A 25,318-nucleotide genomic window follows, 5' to 3' on the forward strand; every position below is an offset into this window, starting at 1 on the left:
AGCTATTCTCTTCCCTCTACTGATCTTTCTGTTATTTATTTATAGTTTTTTTAATTAATGCCTTGTGGATGTGCATAAGGTGAGATTCACTATGGTACATTCGTATAAGTTCATAGAAAAATTAAGTCAGCTCCATCCCACCATTCTTCCCTTGGGAGGTCCTTCCTCCTTTGCCCTCAATCCCCTTCCTCCACTCCACTTATCATAGAAAATATTCAACCTTTGACTTCCTGGGTCTGACTTCTTTCATGTAGCATAATGAGCTCCAGTTCCATCCATTTACCAGCAAATGCCATAATTTCCTTCTTCTATATGTCTGAGTACATTTTCTTTATCCTACGGATGGGCACCTACATTGGTTCCACAGCTTGACTATAATGAATTGTGCTACCAACAGTGATGTGCCCGCATCCCTGTAGTATGCCTTTTTTTTTTTTTAGATCTTTTGAATATATGCTGAGAAGTATAGATACTGAGTCATAAGGTGGTTTTATTCCTAGTTTTTTAGGAATCTCCATACTGCTATCCAAAGTGGTTGCTCTAATATGCAGTCCCACCAGCAATGTATGAGTGCGCTTATTCCCCACATCTTCACCAACGTTTATTTATTTTTTGTATTCTTGATAATTACCATTCTGACTGAATTGAGATGAAATCTCAATGTAGTTTTCATGTGCATTTCCCTGATGTCTTGAGATGTTTAACATTTTTTTTAATATTGTTCGTTTGTAATTCTTCTTTTGAGAAGTATCTGTTTGTTTGTTTTTGCCCATTTATTAATATGGTGACTTGTGTGTTTTTTGCAGGGGGTGTTTTCTGAGTTTTTTATGTATTCTGGATATTAATCCCATGAGGAATAAGTGGAAAAGATCTTCCATTCTATAGGCTCTCTGTTCAAGCTCTTAATTGTTTTTTTTTGTGCCATGCAGAGCTTTTTAATTTGATGCCATACCACTAATTGATTCTTGGTTTTATTTCTTGCATTTTAGGAGTCTTGTTAAGGAAGTCAATGCCTGCACCAATATGTTGTCATATTGGGTCTATATTTTCTTCTAGCAGCTGCAGAGTTTCTAGTCCAATTCCTAAGTCTTTTTTTAAAATGTTTTTTTAAGTTGTCATTGGATCTTTTTTATTTATATGCGGTGCTGAGAATTGAACCTTGTGCTTCACACATCTTAGGCAAACTCTCTGCTACTGAGCTACCACTGCAGCCTTCCTAAGTCTTTGATACACTTTGTGTTGACTTTTGTGTCAGGTAAGAGATAGGGGTTTTCTTCTGCTACATGTGATTGTCCAGTCTTCCCAACACCATTTGTTTAAAAGGCTATCTTTTTTCCAGTGTATGCTCTTGGCACCTTTGTCAAGTATTGCATGATTATATCTATGTGAGTTTGTCTCTTGTCTTCTATTCCATTTGTCTTCATGTTTGTTTTGGTGCCATTATCACGCTGTTTTTGTTACTATAGCTCTTTCAGATATTTTGAATATACATTATAATTCATGATATTCATCTTGCTATGCAATAGAATGTAAGAATTTATTCTTCATAGCTAAATAGAATTTTATATCCATTGATCAGAGTTCCCCTTTGTTTGGGGATTTTAATTAAGACAATTAGAGACATTTTATATTGTAAGAAATTGTGCTCTAATATTAAGAAAATTTTATAGTTGGGTATTCTGTGAATTGTGCATGCTCTGTGTTCTTACCAATTTGCATTCTTGCATGTATTATCCACTTTTTCTCCTGCTCATCTGCAAATCAATTAGGACTTTAAAAAAGTTGGGAATGTGAATACTTTAAAATCCACACACACACACACCCCTACACCTATTAATCCTAACTCTTGAATGAAAACATGAGGAAAAATACATTTTTATGTCTCTATTTTAATTAAAATGTTCATCTTTTAAAAATGTCCTTTAATTTCTATTAAGTATAAATAAATGCTCTTGGCAAACTCCTCTGGTGTGTTCTCTGCACACTTTTTGGTTTTATCATGTGCCTAGTAAAAGTTCTGTATTTGTCCTTTTTTGGACTAATTGATAGGCCTTGAACTTTCTCTCTGTTATCTCTTTTTAAAAACATTTTTTAGTCATAGATAGACACAATACCTTTATTTTATTTGTTTATTTTATGTAGTGCTGAGGATTGAACCCAGAGCCTCACACATGGGCGGCAAGTGCTCTACCACTGAGCCACAACCCCAGTCCCCTCTGTGTTATCTTTATTTGATGGATGCTCTTGTCTTGAAGATTCTGTTCTTCTCCCACCTCCTGGCCACAAGATTTGATCATGAGTAATTGTGTTTCCTATCAATATATCTAACTAATTTTATTTTGCTGCCACCATTGAAGATGTGTGCCAGTGCTACTGTCTGTGATCTTCAGAAGACATCTTCCAGCTAAACTCCCATGGCCTTATTAGTCAAGCACATCCTCAGGATGGTGTTAACAAAGTAAATGTTTTTAAAATTTTTGAAATATGTGAGGATTAAAAATGAATAATTACTAGAAAGATTCTAACATGGGTTAATATTTTTAGTCTTTTAGAAAATCTATAATAAATATTTCATGGCATCCTAATTTTAAACCTCCTGCTTCATTAAATTTCAAGGACAACATATTTCTCATAAAACAAAAGCTAATAAAGTGTGTCTTTCAATTGAACATAGAACAATAATAGAAAAGTGTTTTGTTTCCTCCCTCTTAAAAATTGATCCCAGTTTAATAGAGGAACAGTAAAAAGTTTTCATTTAAAATGTTAATAAATGAAATAAAAAATGAAAGATAAGAATCAAGAGAAAGTAGGGAAAAAGAAGAAAGGGGGAACCTAAGTAGTTATGCTGGATTCTTCCTGCCCTCTTCCTTTGGCTTTATACTTAGGTAGAAATACTTTAAAGGATATTTTAAAGAATAAATGAAGACAGAAAATCAGGAAGAATGATTCTGTATAGAAGGCAGGTAAAGAGTTATTGAGAAAAGCTGCAAGTTTACATCAAATTAACCAAAGAATATGACTGTGTGCCTGTAGGAACTTAATAAGGAGACATAAAGGAGAGATCTTTCAAAGAAAGGAGACAGCATGGCAGAGATGAGTGGAGTTCATTTAATATGATGTGCTTTTAATGTCCCCAACTCTAGTTTTATATAGGATGTTTTTTAATCAAAACAGAATACTTTCTATTTTAATTTTGTTCATTCTATGCAAGTATAGTCCACCAGGAAGATGAAACCTGCTTCAAAGTGCAAATTATTATCCAAAATCCAGCCCTCCTAGAGCCCCACTGGGGATCATTAGTTTAAATTCCACTGTAGGCCAAGATCCTGGGGGACTGCTCAGGAAGACCAGCTTATTCCCAAACGAAGGATTTCTAAAGGGCAGATTTCCCAGAGATGGAACTCATTTCCAGATCCATTACAGAACTGTCTTCACACTTATTTTCAAATTATCCATTCAAATTTTTTTCTGCAAATTAGAAATATCTGTTTCAAAGTACACTCGTGAGACCCTTTTGGTATACAAGTACTGTACATCTTGCAACTTCGTGTACATCAGGATTTAATGCCAAATAAATAGGTTCTATGGGAGTGTAAGGCAGGTGTGCTCTTTGTGCCTGAGCTGAGTTGGTGGGGTGGGTCTAAATTCTGATTTTGTCTTAGCAGTGTGATTGTCATGACCTGTTAGCAGGTATACTTGACACTGTGTGTTCGCCCCCTGGATGATTCCATCCAGCCATTGAGCCTCACTCACAGTGCAAGAAATAAAAGACCAAATGCCCTGTGTGCATTAGGGCAGGAGAAAGACAAGTTTTCTTGAAGATAACAGATCTATAAATAGAGTCTGTAGCAGCCTAAATCATGCAGGGTGTGTAGTTATGACTGGGCATTTCCACAGTCCAGAGTGCACTGGATTCAGTGGTAGCAGGTCCAGAATCTGTTTTTGACACCATAAGTAATTTGTTATGTTACTTTAGAAATGAGTCACTTTTTAAATTTTATTTCATCATTTCTTGGTCATCTCTGCATTCTTTCTACTCTTAAAATCTTGACTCCATATCTATAAATCATTGTGGATGAATCAATAGATGAGGCTATGACAATTGTATAAGATCCAGCTGGGAATGTTGCTCCGTGCCAAGGGGACCAGCTTAGGTTTCCAGTCATGGGGCTGTTTTCGATCTCTGTGGGTTTTTGAACTCCAAATCTAAAACTTGTTTTACTTTTACTCATCTTTGCGCCTCTCTCTCTCTCTCTCTCTCTCTCTCTCTCTCTCTCTCTATATATATATATATATATATATATATATATATATATATATATATTTTACCCCTAACTTTAAATAAATCACCCCAAAACTTAGTGTCTTAAAGTTACCTTTCTCTTGGTTGATGATTTGAGGCAATTTGACCTCAGCTTGGTGGGGCAGTTCTTGATCTCATTCACATGGCTGTGATCACCTGGGGAATCCACAGGATGAATGATCCAGGATGGCCCCACTTACATGTCTGGTGGTCAGCTGGGGCTATTGCAGAAGCAACATTTTAGAAAGAGAAGTCCAGATCTCAGGCATTGAGATTCATCTGCTGATGTCCCACTGGCCAAAGCCAGGCTCATGGGGAAGATCAAGGTCAGTGTGGGAGGGTGCTGAGGGAGGGTGTGGGCACCGGGAGGCTTGACTTGTTGGGATTAATATGCAGTCTGCCACATATTTATATCCTCAACTTGTATGCTGGATGTCTGTCCTTCCGACTTAAAGTATAGGTCTATGTGCCCTGTTGTAGTTTGTAAACTTCCAGAAATGAACAGGGTGACTTCCACTTAACAGTATCTGTGCCCCTGTAATGAAAGAGGAGAGCATAATAAATGATCTGTGGTGATAGGAGGAGATGGTGTACTTCCCAGAGTGTGCTAGAGAGAGCCTGTTCCCTCCTGGCCTCCTGGTTCTTCTTTCAATAAAATTTCTTTTCATTCTCCTGTAGGGCATTGTCTTCTAGAGATTCTGGCTTTTTTTTTTTTTTTTTTTTTTGTACAAGGGATTGAACAAAGGGGCACCTTACTTCTGAGAATACCCCCAGTTCTTTTTATTTTTATTTTGAAACAGGGTCTTCCTAAGTTGTTGTGGCTGGCCTGGAACTTGTGGTCCTCCTGCCTCAGCCTCCCTGGTCACTGGTGTTATGGGTATGTGCCGCCATGTCCTGCTTCTGGCCATTTTCTTTTTTCACTCTAAATCCCTCTCAGACATTATCATTTCTTACAGCCACAGCTCTTCCAAGTTTAGGTTTGCAGATTACTTCTCTGTATTTTTAGCCTCAGAATTACATTTGTAACTTCATGGTAGACATCTCTGCATGGATCTGTGCACACTCCAAAATAATGCATCCTCTGTATGCCCTAAACCAACTTCTCTTCTTGCATTTCCTATTTCAGGCAATAGTTTCACTGTTCTAGTTTCAAAGGCTTGAAACCTCTCACGCATTCTGAGGCCCTGCCATCCCTTGCCTCTTCCCCCTTTATACTCACCTCTATCCTATGCCTGGCAGGTGCTCAAGTCTGCACTGTGATTCCTGGCCTCCAGTCTTCATCTTCTTCCAAATTCAGTTCCACACACTGAGCTAAACACCTCAGAGATGCTCATCCCACAATCTCCTAGGATCCCCCAGTTCAAAACCTTCCATGACTCCCGAATGTCAAAGAACAGAAACCAGGTTCCTCAGCCTGTCAGAGTCTGGTCAGTTTGGCCCATTGAAACCCTTGACTGTCATATCCCTTGTTTAATGATGTGTTCTCCTATCCAAACTCAAGTCCTTTCCCTACTTCAGTATCCCCTTCCAACATCTTCTTAGTCCAACTCAATAAATAACGGTCTCTTCTTTCTCAATACTATTAGCATTTCATGATGTTCACATTTTTTATTAGTAGACTTTTTTTTTCTTTAAAAGAAGTTTGGGGTTCACAGAAGAATTGAATGAAACATGCATAGGGTTTTCACATACCCTTCTGAACACACACTCAGCCTCCTCCACCTTCGACATCCCACCCCACACCAGATAAGGACATTTCATTCATCAAACTAGAGTCACATCTTGTTATCAGAGTGCCTAGTTCACATCAGGGCTCTCTCTGTGTGGTACACTGTGTTGATTTTGACTAATGTGCTATGACACGTACCCACCATTGCAGATCACAGTAGTTTCTCTGCCCTAAAAATCCCCTGTGCTCTGCCTGATGGTGCCTCCTTCACCCAGAAGCAGCTAACCCTGCTCACGTTTGTATTAGTTTTTCTCACTAAGTTATGAGCCACCTCTGACCCCTGTCTTAATTCCTCCTTACTCCATATATCTCTAAAGATATGAAAATATGTATTACATCTTTAAAATCCCAATTAAAAAGCAGTAATTATCTCCTAAGGAAGGCCTGGATTTTACACAGATTTGGAATTTTGGAAGGGGACACCAACCACCAAGTTTTGAGTCTGCTTTTAAAAAGATGAAATGTGAAGGTTAAGGGAGATGATGTTCAGCTTAGTGCAGGTGAATAAGTATCTGGTGAAATTAGAAGTGATTTTTGCTTTGTGTAATGTTTGTATGTGTTCCCTTCTGAGTGGTTTCTCCATGATTTAAAAAGCACAGCTTCCTAAAACACTTTTCACCTCTGCTAGAGAGAGATTGGATCTTGGAAAGGAATACTCCAGCAAACCCTCCTTTAAAGCAGCCTCCTTTGATAATGTGAATAATCAACCCTTAATTGACTTTCTAAATTTGGACTTCTAAAAGATGCTATTTAATTAAAATAAATAAGCAAGCAAATGCCAAAAAGGTTAGCAGGAATGTATGCAGAGCGTGGTATAATATTGCTACACGAAGCTAAACAAGAAAGGATATGGAGTTTTAAAGTTGTTTGAACAACATTGTCAGCAAGTATCAAAATGTTCCCCTCAAACTGCAACCATTACAGGAAGTGAACTTGAAAAGTAAACAAGACGCAGTATAGGAAAGGAAGGTGACGCACCAGAGACAAGCATAGTTTCTTAGAACCAAAGGTATGCTGCATGGTAGTTTAGATTTGCTAATGGTGTGGAAGGGCAACAGCTAATGCCAATTCTGGAACATTTTAGTGGAGCCTACTTCTTCCTAACCCCTTTGGCTAAGCTTTTGGTCTGTGCTGTCATCCGTGGACACACTACAGGTGCCCTGGGCAGCCCCCGCTCATCTGCAGGGCCTCTCTTCTGTGGATCATCAGCTGCAACTTTCTCAGTTTAGTCACACTCATAACAACTAAGACAACTAATCCCATTTTGTTTTAATTCCATTTTGTTTTCAGCAAACATCAGCAAAAATATGTTAAGTGTCTACTCCAGAGCAGGATCCTGGGAACACTGATGACAGTGATGGTAAGAATTGCTCAGCATGTGCCAGGCTCTGTTGCAGACTCAGTTGCTCCTTACAGCAGCCCCAGGCATGTGAGCCAGAGACATCGAGCTCCTGAGGCTCCATGTGAGAGGCTTACTCATACCAGCTTTTCTACATGTGGACTCTTGCTGCCTGGTCTTTCATTTGTTTGAACCCAGTTACTGCCATACTGGGGCAAAGTAGTACTGCCCGTTGGTAGGAAGTGTGTTTAGAGTATGTTATGAACAGCTTTCAAGGGTGGCATTAAACAATGACAGTCCTGTTGAGAAGGACTTGGCACCAAGTCTCTGACACCTCCCTGCATGCTGGGTTTTGCTCCCTGTGTCCTTTTCCCCCCTGAGCATCACCTGGCAGTTTCTTCCTGCTGGAGGATGAACTCTGCACCTTTTGCTCCCTACTCTGAGGAGCATCCCAAAGCACCCACCTGTCCTGAATGACAAGGATAAGGTTAGTTTTTCTCTATCTCCTCCACCCCCCTACTATCAGATAGGGCAAAGTTGGGATTTTTTTTTTTTTTTTTTTTTTTTTGCATGAGGCAATTTTTACTGTGAGTGGGTAAAATGAGAAGAGCAAGAAGTTGTACAAACATGAAGTGGGTGAGTGTGTTTTATATGGACACTTGTGTTTGTTTTATCTAGTTGCTGTCTACTCCCTAAGTAGTCGTCCCCCAGCCTTACTTCTTTAAGTAGCTGAGCAGCGTTTTTTTATTTTGTTTTTTTTTTTTTTCATTTGTTTATGTGTATATAAATCAGAAGGCTGTTGAAAGCCATGGCTGAGAGCCCAGGTTCTGGAGCTGCAGTGGCAGATCTAGAACCCAGGACACCACCCAGAGGGCTTCATGACCCTGAGCTGGCCATTTAGCCACTTGTAACCCAGTTTCCTTATCTGTAAAGGGGAGGAGTGTGTAATCGCTGTGCCCAGTTCACAGGGCTGCTAAGATGATTTTATGGGACACTATAAAACAGTTAAGAAATATGTATTAAGCCCTGAATAAATGTTAGCTCTGGTGTTGTGTTGTTATTGTCAGTTTTTAGAAATGATCAATTTTCAGATGAAAAAGTGCTGCACAAATAGAAAACCAAAGAATATAAAACAAAGTATAAGACTGAACTACTTTCTAAAAGTCAAGTTTATGGAAATTACGTATTAAACTTGACGATGTGTCAGAATCCATAATGTTTTATGTCCTGTTCCCCTGCCTTTGTTTCCATAATTTTTATTTTAAAATAAATGTTAGGAATTCATTTATTTATTCATTCAAAGGTGAGCTAGGCACTGATCTAGGTGCCTGGAATGTGTGTGTTTTACCCCTGAGTTACATGTTTTCTGCTGATGGAATAGAGCAAATGATATTGCTCATCCCAGTGGGGCATGGGAGAAATATTCCAATATGTAAGATGAACTGTGTGGGTGAAAAGTGCAAATTGAGCTAAGACCAAGCTGTTAACTTGTGTAAGCATAGTGCAGTTTACTAGGGAGAGAAACGGTGGTACATGTACTATAATAAAAGTACCACTTCAGTGTTTTTACTTTTCATTTTGAAATAATTTCAAACATACAAAAATGTTGCAAAAAGTAATATGAAGAACACCCACATCCCCGCCATCCAGATGCTCACATCATATGTAACCAGCAGTACTTCGTTATGGAGGTATCCACTTCCTGCACTCTGAAGTTAATTATCTTTCCCACTATTCTGAAGTGTTGTGAGGAGTTAGTTGGAGATTATGTGAATGTCCTATTTCTCATGCTGTGGGTCACTAATTTTAGTGTGCATTGTTAACTATTGTTTACCAGCAACAGCTATTACTGTAGTATTTACATATCAATGTTTTTTTATTTTCATCAATTTGTCTGCATTTGTTAGTTGGAATTCTATAAGGAAGAGCTTGCCTTTCTTCCCCATTTAATCACCTATAGTTTTAAAAATCAGCATGAACTTCAGATCAGAATTTGGGGATACAGAAAAAGTTAGATAGACTAAATCTCAAAAGATAAGCTCCCAGGAGCCATTGGAATGCAGGAAATGCCCATGAGCCTTTGAAATGCAAAACAAGCACACACACACACCCCCCACCCAAGCCTTGGCCCACACCCTTGCCTGCAAAAAGTAACCAGAGGGCAATACACAAGCCCAGGGAAAACTGGCACAGAACTGTAACTCCATCTGACTCTAGTTCAGCCCCTAGCAACTGTCCCTCTGTAAGTATGAACACCTTACCCAAAGAGGTTGCCATCTCTCCCTCTGGAGATGGCCCACATTCTCCCTTGAATGTCTATCTGCTTTCTTAAATAAATGTGTCTCTCTAACTGCTGTGTGCTGAAATTCTTTTCTGTCACATATGCCAATGACCCCTCTTGTCAGGTTTCTCCTCTCTGTGAACTCCTCTGGTGACAGACTCATTTCTGCAGGCTCCTGTATTAGTCTTCTCTTGCTGTCATAACAAAATGCCATAAACTAGGTGACTCAAACCACAGGTATTTATTGTCTCATGGTCCTGGGGTCTGGAAAGCCCAAGATTCTCGTGAGGCCTCTCTCCCTGACTTGCAGATGGCCACCTCTGGCTGTATGCTCACATGACCTTTCGTGTCCTTACATAGGTTTGCAGGGGTGGAGGTAAAGGAGACAGTGAGCTTTCTGGTGTCTCTTCCTCTTAAGGATGCTGGGCCCCAACCCTGATGTCCTCATTTAACCTCAAACTCCTAAAAGTTCCATCACCAAATAAAGGCACATTGGCAGTTAGGGCTTCTACAATATGAATTTGAGGGGACACGAACATTAAGGCCAGAACAGTCGCAACCCATTATTATTATTTACTTTTAGAAATTATTTAGAAGAAGGAATCCTTGTAAAGCATAGAGCCTGTTTATTGACTTACGGTTCGTTAGTGTACTGTGGCCATACTGTGCTGCTTTCTGGGCAGTGTGCACGACTTGATCCCAATGTGTGAGGCTGCCCTTGCAGTTCTTGCCCACCTTCCTCACCCCCCATTTCCACATTACTATCCATTAGCATTTACTCTTGTAGGAAGAAAAAGAGAGTTGATGTATCCAAACTTAGGCGCCTGAGTTTGCTGGCTTAATTGGGATGGAGGGCAATGAAAAGTGAGAAGACTCAGACCCCAGCTACTTTGCAGTTGTACCTCAAATTTGCATATTCTTTCTGAGCTTTAGGTGGGTGTGGGGTTTCTGAAACCAAGACTTACAGAACATGAGGGTCTTTTGTTTTTGTTTTTGTTTTTTTCTTATTCTCTGTGGCTCATTCTAGTGTTTTGCTGATAATCATATATTTGCTAATGTTCCAAAACAGAACAGTAGGGTCATTGCTGTAAAGCGAACAAACACAACAGTTCTAGAAGCTGCTGACTTGGTGGATTCACATCGACAAGGGAAAGCAGTTTTTGTTGCCAAATCTCCATTGCATATGTTATAAGGATCATTTCTGTCCAGTCATATTTTTAACAATCATTCAGTAATTCTGTGTCTTAATATCTATTTAAACACATTCTAAATATCTACAAAGTAGGGCATTTTAAACAATCATTATAACATCTATAGTATATAATAAACACAATCCAGACTCTCCATCTCAGTGTTCTGTGCCCTAAGGTCAGAGCAAAGAGTGTAAACCACAGGAAGAAACTTATTGTGATCATTAGAGGCAGTGTAAGTCATTGTTGGAATTAGAAATTGGGTAGAGGAAGTGGCATAGTAACACTGACAACTTCATATCAAACAAGATGACAGTTGGAAATCTGTCCTTGTAGGCACAGGTTTGTAGCCAGGTAGAGCCTGCTGACCACACACACAGAGTATCATGTAGGTGATGCAAGTGATCTGGTCAGCCAAAGGGTCAGACATTTTTGAAGAACAACTAATATAATATCTCTTTGTTTTTTCCATTATTTAGTGAAGTTTACATATCATTTGTTAACCTATTTTGAAGGGAAAAAAAAAAAAAAACTTTTAGAAAGGAAGGCTCCCTGCCCCCTACTCTCTGCCTCCTTTAAATTGAACACATCTATTGTCATAAATAACTATGGACTCGTTGTATTTGATTAATTCTAATTAGGAAGTATATTCCTCCTAGAGTATTCAAAAAGAAGAACACTAGGGAGACTAAAGTTAACTGTATCATCAAATTTGGAAATGACATTTCCTAAAGCTCTGATAAGGTTATACCTAGCTCAGTCAAAGTAGTAAACCGCTTGAAACTTAATTTTGGGTAGGTTAGTTTTTGTTTTTAAATTTATCTCCAAGTATTATTTAAAAGTCACTCGGTTTTTGAAATATAATATAGAATTTGTATTTTTATAAACGGATAACCTGGTTTTACAATTGACTCAGTGGAGAGATTGCTTTCCTCAAAATAAAAAAATGTTATCGTCTTCTAGCATCCTGCACCAGTCGAGGTATAACTGCAGTTGTTTTAGAATAACTGGAGGTCCAGGGACCTGTTTATGCATCCACATTTTTGAAGAATGTAAGTAGTTAATTTAACCAGATGTAAGTGAAATAGTAAATAAAACATACTGTTAATTGCTGTTGTCTTTTTCAAGGTTTCAATAGTCTATGTTTAGAGTTTGCTAAATTTAAAGGTACTTGTATATCAAGGCTGAACACATCCTTCAGCATTATTAACCCAAGTTTTGGTAAGTGTTCTGCTTTGTTTGATCAGCTGCCAGCAGACTGTATGGCAGTAAGAGAAGAAGTTGTCTGTTGTTTTCATTAATGTTTGATTAATAATTTAATATGGAGAACTACTATTTCCTTAGTATACAGTAACTTTTTAAAGCATTTATCATTTTTCTATGAATTTCCAGACCTGCAGATGATGACAAAGGTTTATAATATTAAAAAGATCATCCCAGTAATGGATGTGAATATCTTTTTAAATTAAAAATACTATATAAATGTATAATAATAAACCTTCCCCAAGAATTACTATGCTGGTGGAATTAGTGTTTAATAAATACTTTATTTCATTTATTTTATGCAACTAAAATAATTTTTATAAGTCGTCTTGCATTTAAGCAGAACAAACTCTGCATACTGGGGAAATAGGAATTTAATCATTGACATTGTAGTATTTGGTTTTCTGAGAGATCAATATGAGTATCCAGATTGACCTTTGCTAGATGTAATAGTAAATCACTTTTGTAGTTTATAAGTGAAAGAAGTAGTTAAAATTTTGCTCAGCAACTCTTTTTTGTAGTTTGTCCCTGGGGATGAGCAGGAACATAGAAAGATGAATAGATCTGTCCCCACCTTCAGAGAAAAAAGACATTTGTAGGCCCACTTTTCTCTCATTATGAAAAATTTTGCTTTATCCTGCTGTTATAGCTAATGATGCTTCTATTCTTGCATTTTCCTTAGACTGTCTTTACATGAGGAATCATTACAATCCTCAAATAATTGCTGTCACTAAATATCATGGGAATTCTTAAATTCACACAGGCAAAACCATGGAATAGTTAGATGGCAGCAAAGAAAAGTGTCATTTGTCGCGTGTCAGGGCAGGTTTTACAAAGCCACAGTGAGTGGCTTTCCTTATCTTTCTTTACATATTAGATTTCTGGTTTAACAAATGCAAATTTATTTCAAGCATTAGATTTCACATCCTTGATAAGCAAGGAAAGTCACCTTTGGTTGCCTGGAGTTTAGGTAAAAGAGACAGGCATTCATGGGAAACCTTTAAGGAAACAAAGGCACTGTTATGATCTGCACATTTACCTCAGAACCTTGGAAAGACCACTTAGGGCAGTTATATGTTGTTCCTAGGAATTTATCTGTAATGTTGGATTGCAAATGTTGGAATTGGGTAATTGATGGAAATGAGCAGCCTCCTGTGATTCAGAAAAAGTTCCAAAAGGTAGTTGAAATATCATGACAAAAGGAAAATTAGGGTATTTTGTAGTAGCTAAGAGTACAGTTCCCTGTTCAAACTTTTAGAGGTTCCTGAATTTAAAATCTAATGAGAACTGCCTGTATGTGTTCATAGTATATGGATCGCTTCTCTGCCTTTTGGCTAAGATCAAGCATAGTATATGGAGAATGAAAAATTATGTCCGTTGATCTAATTAAGAATTAGGATTCTCTGTCATCCAGATCTCTGGTTTATTTTGCTCATCTATTTTTATAGTTGATAGAGTATATAGAATGGTGTGGGAGGAGGTGGGGAGAAGAGAGAATTATTTATGCAACCTCATGAGATGGCAAGTGCTCTTTTTCCTAAAATAATGAATACAAACAGAAGCATTTTTGTTCTTTTGACAGTTTGAGAACAGGAGTATTTGTGGATAAGAGCTATATGTTAATTGCCACGACATGTTTTTGAAAATTAATTAATCATGAAACAGTGACAGTTATTTTTTTACCAGATTAAAAAATGTTATTTGTAAAGCACTTAAATACATTATTAGTGAATATACATGCATCTAAATAAAGGGTTCAGCCAGGTATGGTGGTGTTCACCTGTAATCCCAGCAACTCCAGAGAATTACAGTTCAAGGCCAGCTTTAGTAATTTATCAGGCCATTTTTGTTTTGAAAACAAACAAAAAAAGGGGGCTGAGGATATGGCTTAGTGAATAAGCACTCCTGGGTTCAATTTCTAGTACAAAATAAACAAACAGTTACCAATATCCTTTTTCCAGCTGGGTCTGGTGGCATTCACCTATAATCCCAGTGACTAGGGAGGCTGAGTCAGGAGGATCACAAGTTAAGGCCAGCTTGGGCAACTTGGCAAGATCTTGTCTCAAAATAAATAATAAAAAGTTTTGGGAATGTAGCTCAGTATAAAGCAATCCTGTGTTCAATCCCCAGTACCAATAAAAAATAAACAAACAAACAAAGAACAATTTCCAATCATGAAAAAGAAATTGATGAAGCTAATGATTTTTTTTAAAACCATATCCCTGTACTTTGTATCAAAACATGAAATAAATTTGTATCTCTATGAATAAGTGGTGTTCCTCAGTTCAGTGTGATGAGATAAGGGGTAGGTACGCTAAAACCTAAGCTGAAAAGTCTTATAACAATTTGCTGAACAGGGTAGTTTATCCTCAATTTTCAGAAACATTTTCAGTGACAAAAGAAAATTATGTAAGAAATGTAGTCTGGCGTGCCTTATAAACAATATCCTTTTATTCTGAATACAATAGCTTTGGAATATTGTTTGCTAAACAATTATTTCTTTTTTAGACAAAGCTTGGGTTGCCTCTTGGCTTGCTTTCTTTCAATGCATTTACACATGCTTGAAATAGTCTTTGGGGCTAAAGAATGTAACTCACCAGGGAAATATGACTAATACAGCATATTGGATAGGAAAGCTCTAAGCTTAGAAGTTTTTGTTTTGTTTTGTTTTTCCCCAAGAAGCAACTGGTGATTTTTTTTTATTTTCAAGTGAACAGTATTAGTTTCCTTTGGGAATGGCTAATTTATACTTCATTTAGTTTTAAGGATCACCTATTCCGTTCAGGACCGATGGACTCCTTGTTAAATAAGTCAATGACTACCACTTTTTGTTAGAATTTAGGCCTCAGTGTCCATTGAAGAACTGGACATTCATAATCAACAAAATGAATAGAGACAGAGATCTTACAACCCTAACAAAAATTAGCTCAGAATGGATCACATATCTAAATGTAAAACACAGAGCTATAAAACTCTTAGGAAATAACAGGAAAAAATATGGATGACCCTGCATTTGGTCATTGACTTTTTAGATTCAGAAGTTTCTGAACAGAGTGTGTTTTAGAAATTGAGGAAGGAGAAATTAACATGGAAAATTGAAATTTAAATACTGAAAGTATTAATCCTTGCAATTATTTAATATCTTTTTTAGGTGTTGTTTTGTTTTGGTGCTGAGGATTCAACACAGTCCCTCATGTATGCTAAGTTTTGTACTCTACCACTGAGCTACACACTTCCATTCCCAACTCCTTGATAATGGGTTTTTGGGGTTTTTTGGTTTTGTTTGTTTTTTTGGTGCTAGGTATTGAACCCACAGGTGCTTTACAACTGAGTTTTTTCTCCTGCCCTTTTTAATTTTTTTTTTTTTTTTTTAGTTTAAGTTGCTAATGGTCTCACAAAATTACAGAAACTGGCCTCAAACTTGGGATCCTCCTGCCTCAACCTCTGGAATCACTGGTAATACAGGCATGTGCCACTGTATCTGGCTTGGTATCAATTTATATCCCAAACTGTCAGAGTTTTGCAAACTCATCAAATGCATCCTTCCACAAGCCCACTGAAGGAGACTTAGCTGTTCCTTCGCTTCCTTGAAAAATATCATGGGAATTGCTAGACCACAGAGGAAACTCTATATGGCACTTGCTTGAGGACTCTAAGGTCCATGTAGAAAGGGCCCTAGGGTCCAGTGTCGGACTCCAGATTTCTGTGTGGATGTGCGGTGGAAGCATGGGGCTCATCCGAAGGGAGTCCATTTGTATATTTTCTTCTCATGACCTGAGAAAGCCATTTATTCTCTCTCTGCTGAGAGAGAATAACTTCACTTTGTCTCTCTGTTTAGTGAGAGTAATATGACTTCAGTGTTATAAGGGGGGAAAACCATGTCTATGTGAAAGTTTCTGAGCCATCTTTTAAATGGTGCTGCTGCGATGACTAAGTGTTGACAGTCAGCAGGAGCATGATGGGGTCACTTTCTTTTTCCGTGGTGCTTCCTCAGCACTCAGAGGAGGAAAGCATTGTATCAGGAATACCTAGGGAATTTTCAAATTCCCCAAGCCCCACAGCCAAATACCCTATTCCCAGCCCAGGAGTATAGATGAGTAAAAATAATTGTATTGTGGAGAATCTCCCTAGAACAATAGACTCCAAGATGTTGGTTTTTGTTTTTTGTTTTTAGTCACCTACATAGCTGTGTATATGTGAAAGCTGAGCATAGTGACATGCATGTGAGTTATATATTTTATTCATGGATAAATATTAATGTTATATTCATTTTACAGCATATAAAATCTAAAAAAGCCAGGTGACATTTTTAAAATATTTTCAACACTATAAAAATTCTCTCGCTCTTAAGATTAATTTTTAGTGAGAACAATGTAATTTAATTTTGATATTTTAGAAAATTTTGTTTTAATAGTCATTTTTTAAAGCCTCGCTTTAAGTTTTGCACATTTAAAAAAATTTTTTTAGTTATACATGGACACAATATCTTTATTTTGTTTATTTATTTTTATACGTTGCTGAGGATTGAACCCAGTTCCTCACATGTGCAAGGCAAGGTGGTGGCTCTGCCAATGAGCCACCACCCCAGCCCAAGTTTTGCACATTTTTTATTCTCCGTTTTCAGGCTCTCATTGTTGAAAAATATACCTCACAAAGATTTGTAAATACGAAAGGAAGAATAGTATCACTGGCCACATGTAGAAAATCATCATACTATTCTCGACCCATCCCCCTGGCTTTATGAAAGTTTTAGTTCACTTTCAGATGGCAAAATTTTATTTTTCCTGAAAACTTCAAAGGATTCTGGGAGATGTTTGCATTTTTAAACTTTTAACAAAGTATTGAAAATTCATTAACAAATGGATTGAAACTCTCTGGCCATGTTTCTAACTGGGTTGAACATTTGTTTTTGAATGCGCTGATGTGAGTTCTCATAAGTGACCCAGTCATATTGTTTTGGCAACCAGATCACACAAGTGGAAACATTTCCAAATGTCTGTTTTTTGACCACTGTTTTCAAAGCTTTGGATTCTGTTAAAAAGCAGTTACTTTCTTACTTCGTTTAAGTCTCACCTTTGACTCTAAAAGGAAGCTTAAGGTGTTTATTTTTTTGCTGCTAGGTAGCATAGTGCCAAGTGGCACCTCTGACCCCTGCCAAGGTTCACCAATTTGTAAAGGAAAAGCGCATGACTCATCTTTTAAATTATACCACTTTTTAAAGGACTTGTGCTCTGCTTTCCTCTCAACCACACAGTCGTTCTTAAAAGATAGCAAGTGATTTAGCAAATGCCAAAGCAAAGTTAGAATCATCTTTATTCTGATGCAGCTATAAAGTAAACTTCCTGTGCTGTGTAACTCATTTTCTTCTTGAGTCTTGAAATATTGACCAGTGTTTTCTGTGCATCTGCCAATGAATATTTGCTGACAAAGGAATTCATGGGAATATGATTTCATGTTTTTTGTGCACTTTCAGCCATCTTGACCTCAGTAGGAATATCAAGCTTTTCTCCAGTGGCATATGGTTTTTTTGTTTGTTTATTTGTTTTTTGGTGGAGGGCATTTTGCTATTAATGAAATCTAACAAGAAGTTCCTGTCCTGTACATTAATCATAAAATTAATACAATTTTGTGAAGCACTAAATTTGATAGTTTAGTAATACATGAGGTTGGTCATTGTGTTTGTCTTCAGGCCTTGAGTGATGAGATTTTGGATGACTTTCCCATTTCAGCAATTCCTAGCCTTCCTCAACTAATACCTCGAGGCATCACTTGGGGACAGTTATCAGTAATAAAAATGGATGGAAGCCCATGTTTTAAAATAAGTCTTCCTATTTATTTCAACTGGTTTTGAACAATTCTTGTCCTATCTTATGACACCTTCCCCTCTTAGTTAAACTGATGGAGAGAACTGCCTTGGCTCTGGCAGGTCTTTGTTAACTGCTGCTTGTTTGTAGTAGTAACTTCAGACTGTGGTTTCTTTGCAGGTATCCTTTTAAGCACTTGTTTGTTTTGTGAGGGTTAATTTAACTTAGTTCAAACCAGATGGTCTGATCTGTGAATACACTTAACTGGGCACATTTAAACCTCAGTCATTTGCAGTATGCTGTTCAAGAACAGTACACAGGTCATGGGAAAGACCCAGCATGTTCCCTGCCAACCCCTCTAAGTTATGGGATTCCTACCATTTCCTCAAGATGCCTCCTTTGTAGGAGGCAGCTAGTGATTGTTTCACATAGGGACTACTAAGGGCATATGTCAAACTGTCTAATCAGTTTTATAAAGATCATCCTTATTTTTTTTTTAACATCAGACAGATATGTGCCAAAACTTGGAAACAAGGTTTAGAGAAGGCATATCTCACACAGCATTGCAAACACCCAATCATCATGCTTATGAGCCAGGAAGATCTAAAGGTTATTCTTTTTTTTTTTTTTAATCATAGATAGATACGATACCTTTATTTTATTTATTTTTGTGCAGTGCTGAGGATCGAACCCAGTGCCTCACATGTATAAGGCAACAAACAGAGCCCTGGACCCAGCCCCCAAAGATTATTCTTTTAGATCCAAAATAAATATAAATGGAAATTCTACTGTCTCCTCCCAGAGAGTATAAATCCTAACAGGAGCTTTGCCTTAGATGTAGCTTGTGCCCTTGCCTCACATACTCTTCGGTGTTTTGGTTTTTCTGTCCTCCACTATTATGAAAATAACAATCAATATAGGATTTAAAAGTACAGAAGTACCCAACTGAAGGTGAGCTTCAACCTCCCTCAGATTCCCAAACCCACTTCTCCAGCTCTGTCTGTGCTTTCTGTAAGTTGCATGGACAAATATATGAATGTATAACCTCTGTAAGTAAGTAGATAGATAGGTATGGGGTCTGGGAGTGTAACTCAGTGATAGGACACATACTTAGCACATGCTTCAATCTGCAGTGCCAAAAGGAAAAAAAAAAAGAAAAGATGGAAAGCAAATTAAACACATCTATATCTTGGTTTTTCACTTTACACTCTTTCTTTGAGCACTTTTCATTTTCTACCTGCACTCTAGTTCACACAGACACACATAATTATTTGCCCTGGTATTTACTGTTGTATCTCAAAGTGATGTGCGTGTGCCCAGGCTGCAGGTGCAGTGATTGCAGCAGAGAGCAGTGCTGGAGGCTCAGGTCCCAGGGGTTAGAGCGTAGATTTCATATATTCCTGTGCTCAGCTGGTGCTCCACCCAGCCTGCTCTGATCTTGACCTCTCCAAACCTGAAGTCTCTTGGGTCTGGGTCTCAAGAAATCAACACCCTGTCTTCAGTGGGAAGGGCTGACATGGTTGACCACAGGCATTGCATGGTCTGTGCCCTACCTGCACTCCAGCTGGGGAGCCTGCTGGCCTCTGTGAGACCCAGGCATCAAGTGGCCATGCATGGAGCTGGCAGCTTCCTCTCCTCTCCTGTCAGTTAGAAATCCTCTACTTATTTTCTGCCTTTTAAAAAACCATTGAAATTTCTCCTCTTCTGCTGTCTGCTCTGTAGTTGTTCTCGCCATGATTGTGTGTGTCTTTTTTTTCCCTTTGTTTTGTTTTGTTTTGTTTTCCATCTCTAACTTCCTCTTGTCATTTTAGCATGGTTTCTGGAAGGGAAAGAGATAAAAATGCATGGTCAATTTATCACTTAAAACAGGAATCCAGGAAGGCTGCATAAATGACATAATGGTAACCTTCCTTACATTGTTCTCTTAGAACAGATCTTAGGCAGTGAAACTGGCTGCTCTTTCTGTTCTGTGCTCATTGTGTGTGTGTGTGTGTGTGTGGTGGTGGTGGGGGGGGACAATGTCTAGCTCTGAATCAGGAATTCAGTGTTTCCCTTCTGGAACCTTAATATAGCTTCCGACTATGAAGTCTGCTGAAGAAATCCTTGTTTTAGAAATGAAGAACTGTGCACCTCTGTCCCTTCTCCACTGTCTTGCAGGTCTTATTAATGATGTATGATAGTGATTGGTTTCTAAAGGCATGGCTATCTTCCATCACTTTTTTTTTTTTTTTTTTTTTTTTTGAGCAGATGCAGCTCTCTGGGGCACCAGGGTGGAAGGGGACAACTGTGTGACATGCTAAACTCTACCTCATCTTCAGCACGAACAGCCAGACACCACTCCCAGAGGGCTCTGAGAGTTGGCGGCCCCCATCAGAATTGCTGGGGGCCCTGCATCTTCCATTTATATTTGAGAAACTTCCTCCAAGGGCCAGGAGCTGGCGTCCAGTGGTGGCTGAAACCCTAGAATGAGTAAAGCCATCCAGGCAGAGGCTATAGGGAGTGGCAGGAACTGTGCCCAAGTAGAGGGTGCATGCTGCAGCCGCTCAGCAACAGATGAGTAATGCCAGGCTCCGTGCCAGCTCATCCCTGTCCATTTTTAAAAGAAGCCAGAAATTCAAATTTGTATGTAAATTTTCTCAAGTCTGAATTTTGGCAATTAATTCATGCATTTTCTAAATCACTGTCTGGGCCAAACAGCACATCACTTGAGATTTCTTCTCAAACCCACTTTTAAAAATATAAAGTGAGATCAGGAGAGCCAGGGCCCTTTGCTTGAGGTCAGGCAGTGAACAAGTGGTAGGACTAGCACCCAGTCACAGTCTCTTGACTCTCAGCCTGGGATCCTTTAGAATAGATCATATTGTAAGTGCTTGTTTTCATTGGCAAAGTCTTTTCTGGATATTTTTAAAAGCTAATATTACCTCCATAATAGCTCATACATTTTTGGCTTTAGTTCAGTTAGTTTCATGTCAGGTTCTATGGTTTATGTGAGGTGAAATTTTAATATGACTCCATTCTTTGGATGAAGTTGGCAGTGTGCCAGCCAACCAGGCACATCCATCGGAAGTGTCTGATCAAGTTTAAAGATACCATGTTGGCGGATGATAGAGTTTGTATCTCTATTATAAATTAAAGTAAGATTTGAAGCCAGAGTTTAAATATTTCTGAAGACATTTTAATTTTAGTTAAGTAGCCACTAATCAAAAGACTGACTTAGGGTTGGGGATGTAGCTCAGTTGGTAGAGTGACCTGCCTTGCATGTGCAAGGCCTGAGTTCAGTCCCTAGCTACACACACACACACACACACACACAAAGCAACAACAACAAAAAAATTGACTTAATGATTCTTTTTTTTTTTTAAAGAGAGAGTGAGAGAGGAGAGAGAGAGAGAGAGAGAGAGAGAATTTTTTAACATTTATTTTTTAGTTCTCGGCGGACACAACATCTTCGTTGGTATGTGGTGCTGAGGATCGAACCCGGGCCGCACGCATGCCAGGCAAGCGCGCTACCGCTTGAGCCACATCCCCAGCCCCCGACTTAATGATTCTTGTTCAACAGAAAAACAAACAAAAAAATTCCTTACGTGTATTAATTTAGACTTTGGAGTTTACAGGTACTGGAAGGACAGACCTGTGGTTGCATTCACATCTCAGCTTAGCTTTGTTATCAGGACAATTTTATTTGGCTTATCAAAATAAAGCATTTATTTTCTGCATATTGGAAGGTAGCTCACATATCAGAAGAAGGTTTTAATTAAAATGTACTCAATCTTTATTCAGTCTTATCTGTAAACATAAAGACATTAACTTTTCCAAAAAGATCTTAGAAAATGAATATTGATGAAGCAGCTGTAGAAAGTTGACCTCTTGCCCTAAGACAAATAAAAGTACATTTCACAAACATTTTCAGCCGCCTGTTTTTTTTCCTGCCTCTATAATTGACTCTAATTTGCTGTCTCTCTGAAACCTCAGAACTTTCAAATTGCTACTCAGTTTGCAGTGTAAGTTATAATAGGAGCCACTCCATTCCAAGTATGGGCTACACACTTGAGTCATACTGGGAATTCATCTTTAAAGTTCTTAATTATTTGAACCAATATTCATTACAACATTATAAAAATTATTTCCAAATGATGCTCAAGTCAGTGGAGTTCTTTTTCCCTAATATAGAATTTGAAGTTACTAATAGTTTTCAAATAAAAAGAAATAAACTCTGATACAAAAATTTTAGGTAGTTTCCTCTATCACCAAACTTACTAAGAAAATTAGTAGAAAAATGTAAAGGAATATTATGCTCTTTCTTTTCTTCTCTCTCCTTCATACTTTCTTCAGGAGATGGGATCTCCTGAAGGTTAGTCTCCAACTCCCTGGCTCAAGCTGGCAAAAATGGTCTTTGTTCTAAGGATATTGTCATTGTTACCACTTCACATCAGAAACATGAACTTCGGCACACACCTAGTGGTGATATCCACATTTTACCAAAGAGAGAGAGACAGACAGACAGACAGACAAAAGATTTTCTTCCGTCTACTCCCAGGTTTTGGGAGGAGTGGTCATAGTTGTCACACCCAAGGAGACTAATTCTGTGTCAACCAGGCAGCCTGCCTAATTGCTATTTACAATTATAAGCTGTTAAATTCTTCTCTGTCCTCATCAAACCTCCCTCCCTGCAGGAATAGTGAGTGCCGAGGCCTCTGAAGAAGAGTATGGCAAGAGAGTGTACAATCCTGACAGCTTTTCTAGGTCATACTGTGGAAAATATTTTCTTAGAAATGGGACTGAAGTGGTTTTGTATAACTGAGGGACAACTCAGTGACTTCAGTTCTAAAACCTCCAGCTATGATGCATTCCTGCATCCTGCAAGTGCCCCGAACCCCTATCTTCTAGTAGTCATGATTTTAGTTTTCTGATTATCTACTTCCTAAAGTGAATGAACCCCAAAGCAGAAAAATCTTTAAAGTTAGTGATTAGTAGGGGGAGGAATTATATGGTTTATCAACTGGAGCCACAAAAGAATTTGGGGATTTTTTTTTTCCCTTCTGGTTGTATACAAAGTATGTTCACACCAATTTGTGTCTTCATACCTGTACTTGGATAATAGTGATCAACACATTCCACCATCATTAATTACCCCATGCCCCCTCCCTTTCCCTTCAACCTCTCTGCCCTATCTAGAGTTTGTCTATTCCTCCCATGCTCCCTCTCCCTATTCCTCTATGAATCAGCCTCCTTATATCAAAGAAAACATTCAGCATTTGGTTTTTGGGGATTGGCTAACTTCACTTAGCATTATCTGCTCTAACTCCATCCATTTACCTGCAAATGCCATGATTTTATTCTCTTTTATTGCTGAGTAATATTCCATTGTGTATATATGCCACATCTTTTATCCATTCATCTATTGAATGAACCTAGGGGTTCATTCACTTTAGGAAGTAGATAAGCAGAAAACTAAAATCATGACTACTAGAAGATAGGGGTTCAGGGCACTTGCAGACTATTGTGAATTGTGCTGCTATAAACATTGATGTGGCTGTGTCCCTGTAGTATGCTGTTTTTAAGTCCTTTAGGTATAGACCAAGGAGAGAGATAACTGGGTCAAATGGTGGTTCCATTCCCAATTTTCCAAGAAATCTCCATACTGCTTTCCATATTGGCTGCACCAATTTGCAGCTCCATCAGCAGTGTATGAGTGTACCTTTTTCCCCCACATTCTCGCCAACTCTTACTGTTGTTTGTATGCATAATAGCTGCCATTCTGACTGGAGTGAGATGAAATCTTGGAGTGGTTTTAATTTGCATTTCTCTAATTTCTAATGATGAACATTTTTTCATATATTTGTTGATTGATTGTATATCCTCTTTTGAGAAGTGTCTGTTCAGGTCCTTGGCCCATTTATTGATTGGGTTATTTGTTTTTTGGTACTTAGCTTTTTGAGTTCTTTATATACCCTGGAGATTAGTGCTCTATCTGATGTGTGAGAGGTAAAGATTTGCTCTCAAGATGTAGGCCCTCTATTCACCTCACAGATTGTTTCTTTTGCTGAGAAGAAATTTTTTAGTTTGAGTCCATCCCATTTATTGATTCTTGATTTTAATTCTTGCACCGCAGGAGTCTTATTAAGGAAGTTGGGGCCTAATTTTTTTTAGGCTAAGTCCAGCAAGTGGAAAGAACTTTCAGATACTGATAAAAAGAAGTTATGGAAGAGGGGGGAGAAATTAATACTAGTGGTGACGTCATATTACATATTTTATCATGAAGTCAGGATCCTTTTGTAGAAGCTGAAAGCAGTTGAAAATCGGGTAAAGTCTGTGGACTCTGTATGGCATATTTGTTAGTTGTTAATTCACCTAAGAAATGAATGAAAGTTAAACTAGTATCCAAAACTATCATCCTTTGGTTATGTATTACTGTGCTTTTTCCATTGGGTCCTTGCTGATCATGAATCCTTGGTGCTTATTCTGCTCTGGTTTATCACCTTGAAATTTCTCACTTTATTATTAAATTATACTTATAAATATGCACTCATACTTAAGTGGTAAGAATGTTGCTTGGGAGATAAATAAGCCCTTTTCAACCTGCATCTTGAGATTTGGAGGAGGGATAGTGGGTCTTTCAAGATCATCCCACTCCACTGTCATCTCCCCTCTTAGCCCAAAGCTGCACTGCCACCATGTAGGTCCCTCTGTTAAGAGTTGATAACAGCAGTGTAGCCAGCAGCTCCCACACTGGATACTTCCTATTTCATCTCAATAAGGCATAATTTGTAGGGAATCTTCTTTACTATAATCAGATTATCTCAGTGTCTCCTCTACATGTAAGGGTTTTGTTTTTGTTTTTGTTTTTCCTTTTTGTGTATTCTTAGCTGAATGAAAATCAGTTGCTAATTATGCATTAGTCTGAGAACATTGTGTTTAGAGTGAATGTATATGAATCAATTGTCAATAATATTGCTTCACCATTTATGAACACATTCTTTGCTTGACTTAAAAATCTTATAAATTAGTGAGGTTTACTTTTAAAGTGTTGCAGCATGGGCTTTGTGGGGATACCTCTGCATGCCTTAATTTCAGAACTGTTGCCAGCTGCGTCTTGCTTATTTATTTCTTGTCCAGTAGCTATTTATTATTTCTATTTTTTTGAAGCTTAATTGCAACCTCTGTTTCCTTACCAGTGTGAATTCGGTCTCGCATCTGCAGGAGTGATGTTCACTGCAGTCAGCAAAGCTAACTCACAAAATAACAAACCTGTGTTTTACAGTGTTGGAGGGAACTTGCATTTGATGTAAATTGGAATGTCTTGCTGAGGAGAGGAATTGAGACACCTTTTCTGAGTTGGGCTATATGGCATTTTAAGAGGAAATACACATTAATTTTACTGCACTTTTCGTTAAACATGTTTTTTCTTA

The 25,318-nt window shown here is 38.1% G+C and overlaps 1 protein-coding gene, 1 non-coding gene and 1 pseudogene across 2 annotated transcripts in view; 2 read left to right on the top strand and 1 right to left on the bottom strand.

The window, feature by feature from the left end:
* The window catches only part of LOC144251531 (phosphatidylinositol 5-phosphate 4-kinase type-2 alpha-like), a gene marked incomplete at its 3' end in the record, with an annotated part of 128,637 nt that overhangs the window by 62,923 nt on the left and 40,396 nt on the right, over window positions 1-25,318 (top strand). The window lies entirely within an intron of this gene.
* Window positions 13,420-13,572, top strand: LOC113192289 (U2 spliceosomal RNA; annotated as a pseudogene).
* On the bottom strand, window positions 18,410-18,512 carry LOC113192291 (small nucleolar RNA U13). Its single transcript, XR_003301996.1, has one exon. It is a non-coding gene; the product is annotated as a small nucleolar RNA U13 (small nucleolar RNA).

This window comes from Urocitellus parryii (assembly GCF_045843805.1).
Source record: "Urocitellus parryii isolate mUroPar1 chromosome 9 unlocalized genomic scaffold, mUroPar1.hap1 SUPER_9_unloc_3, whole genome shotgun sequence".
Classification (NCBI taxonomy): Eukaryota; Metazoa; Chordata; class Mammalia; order Rodentia; family Sciuridae; genus Urocitellus; species Urocitellus parryii.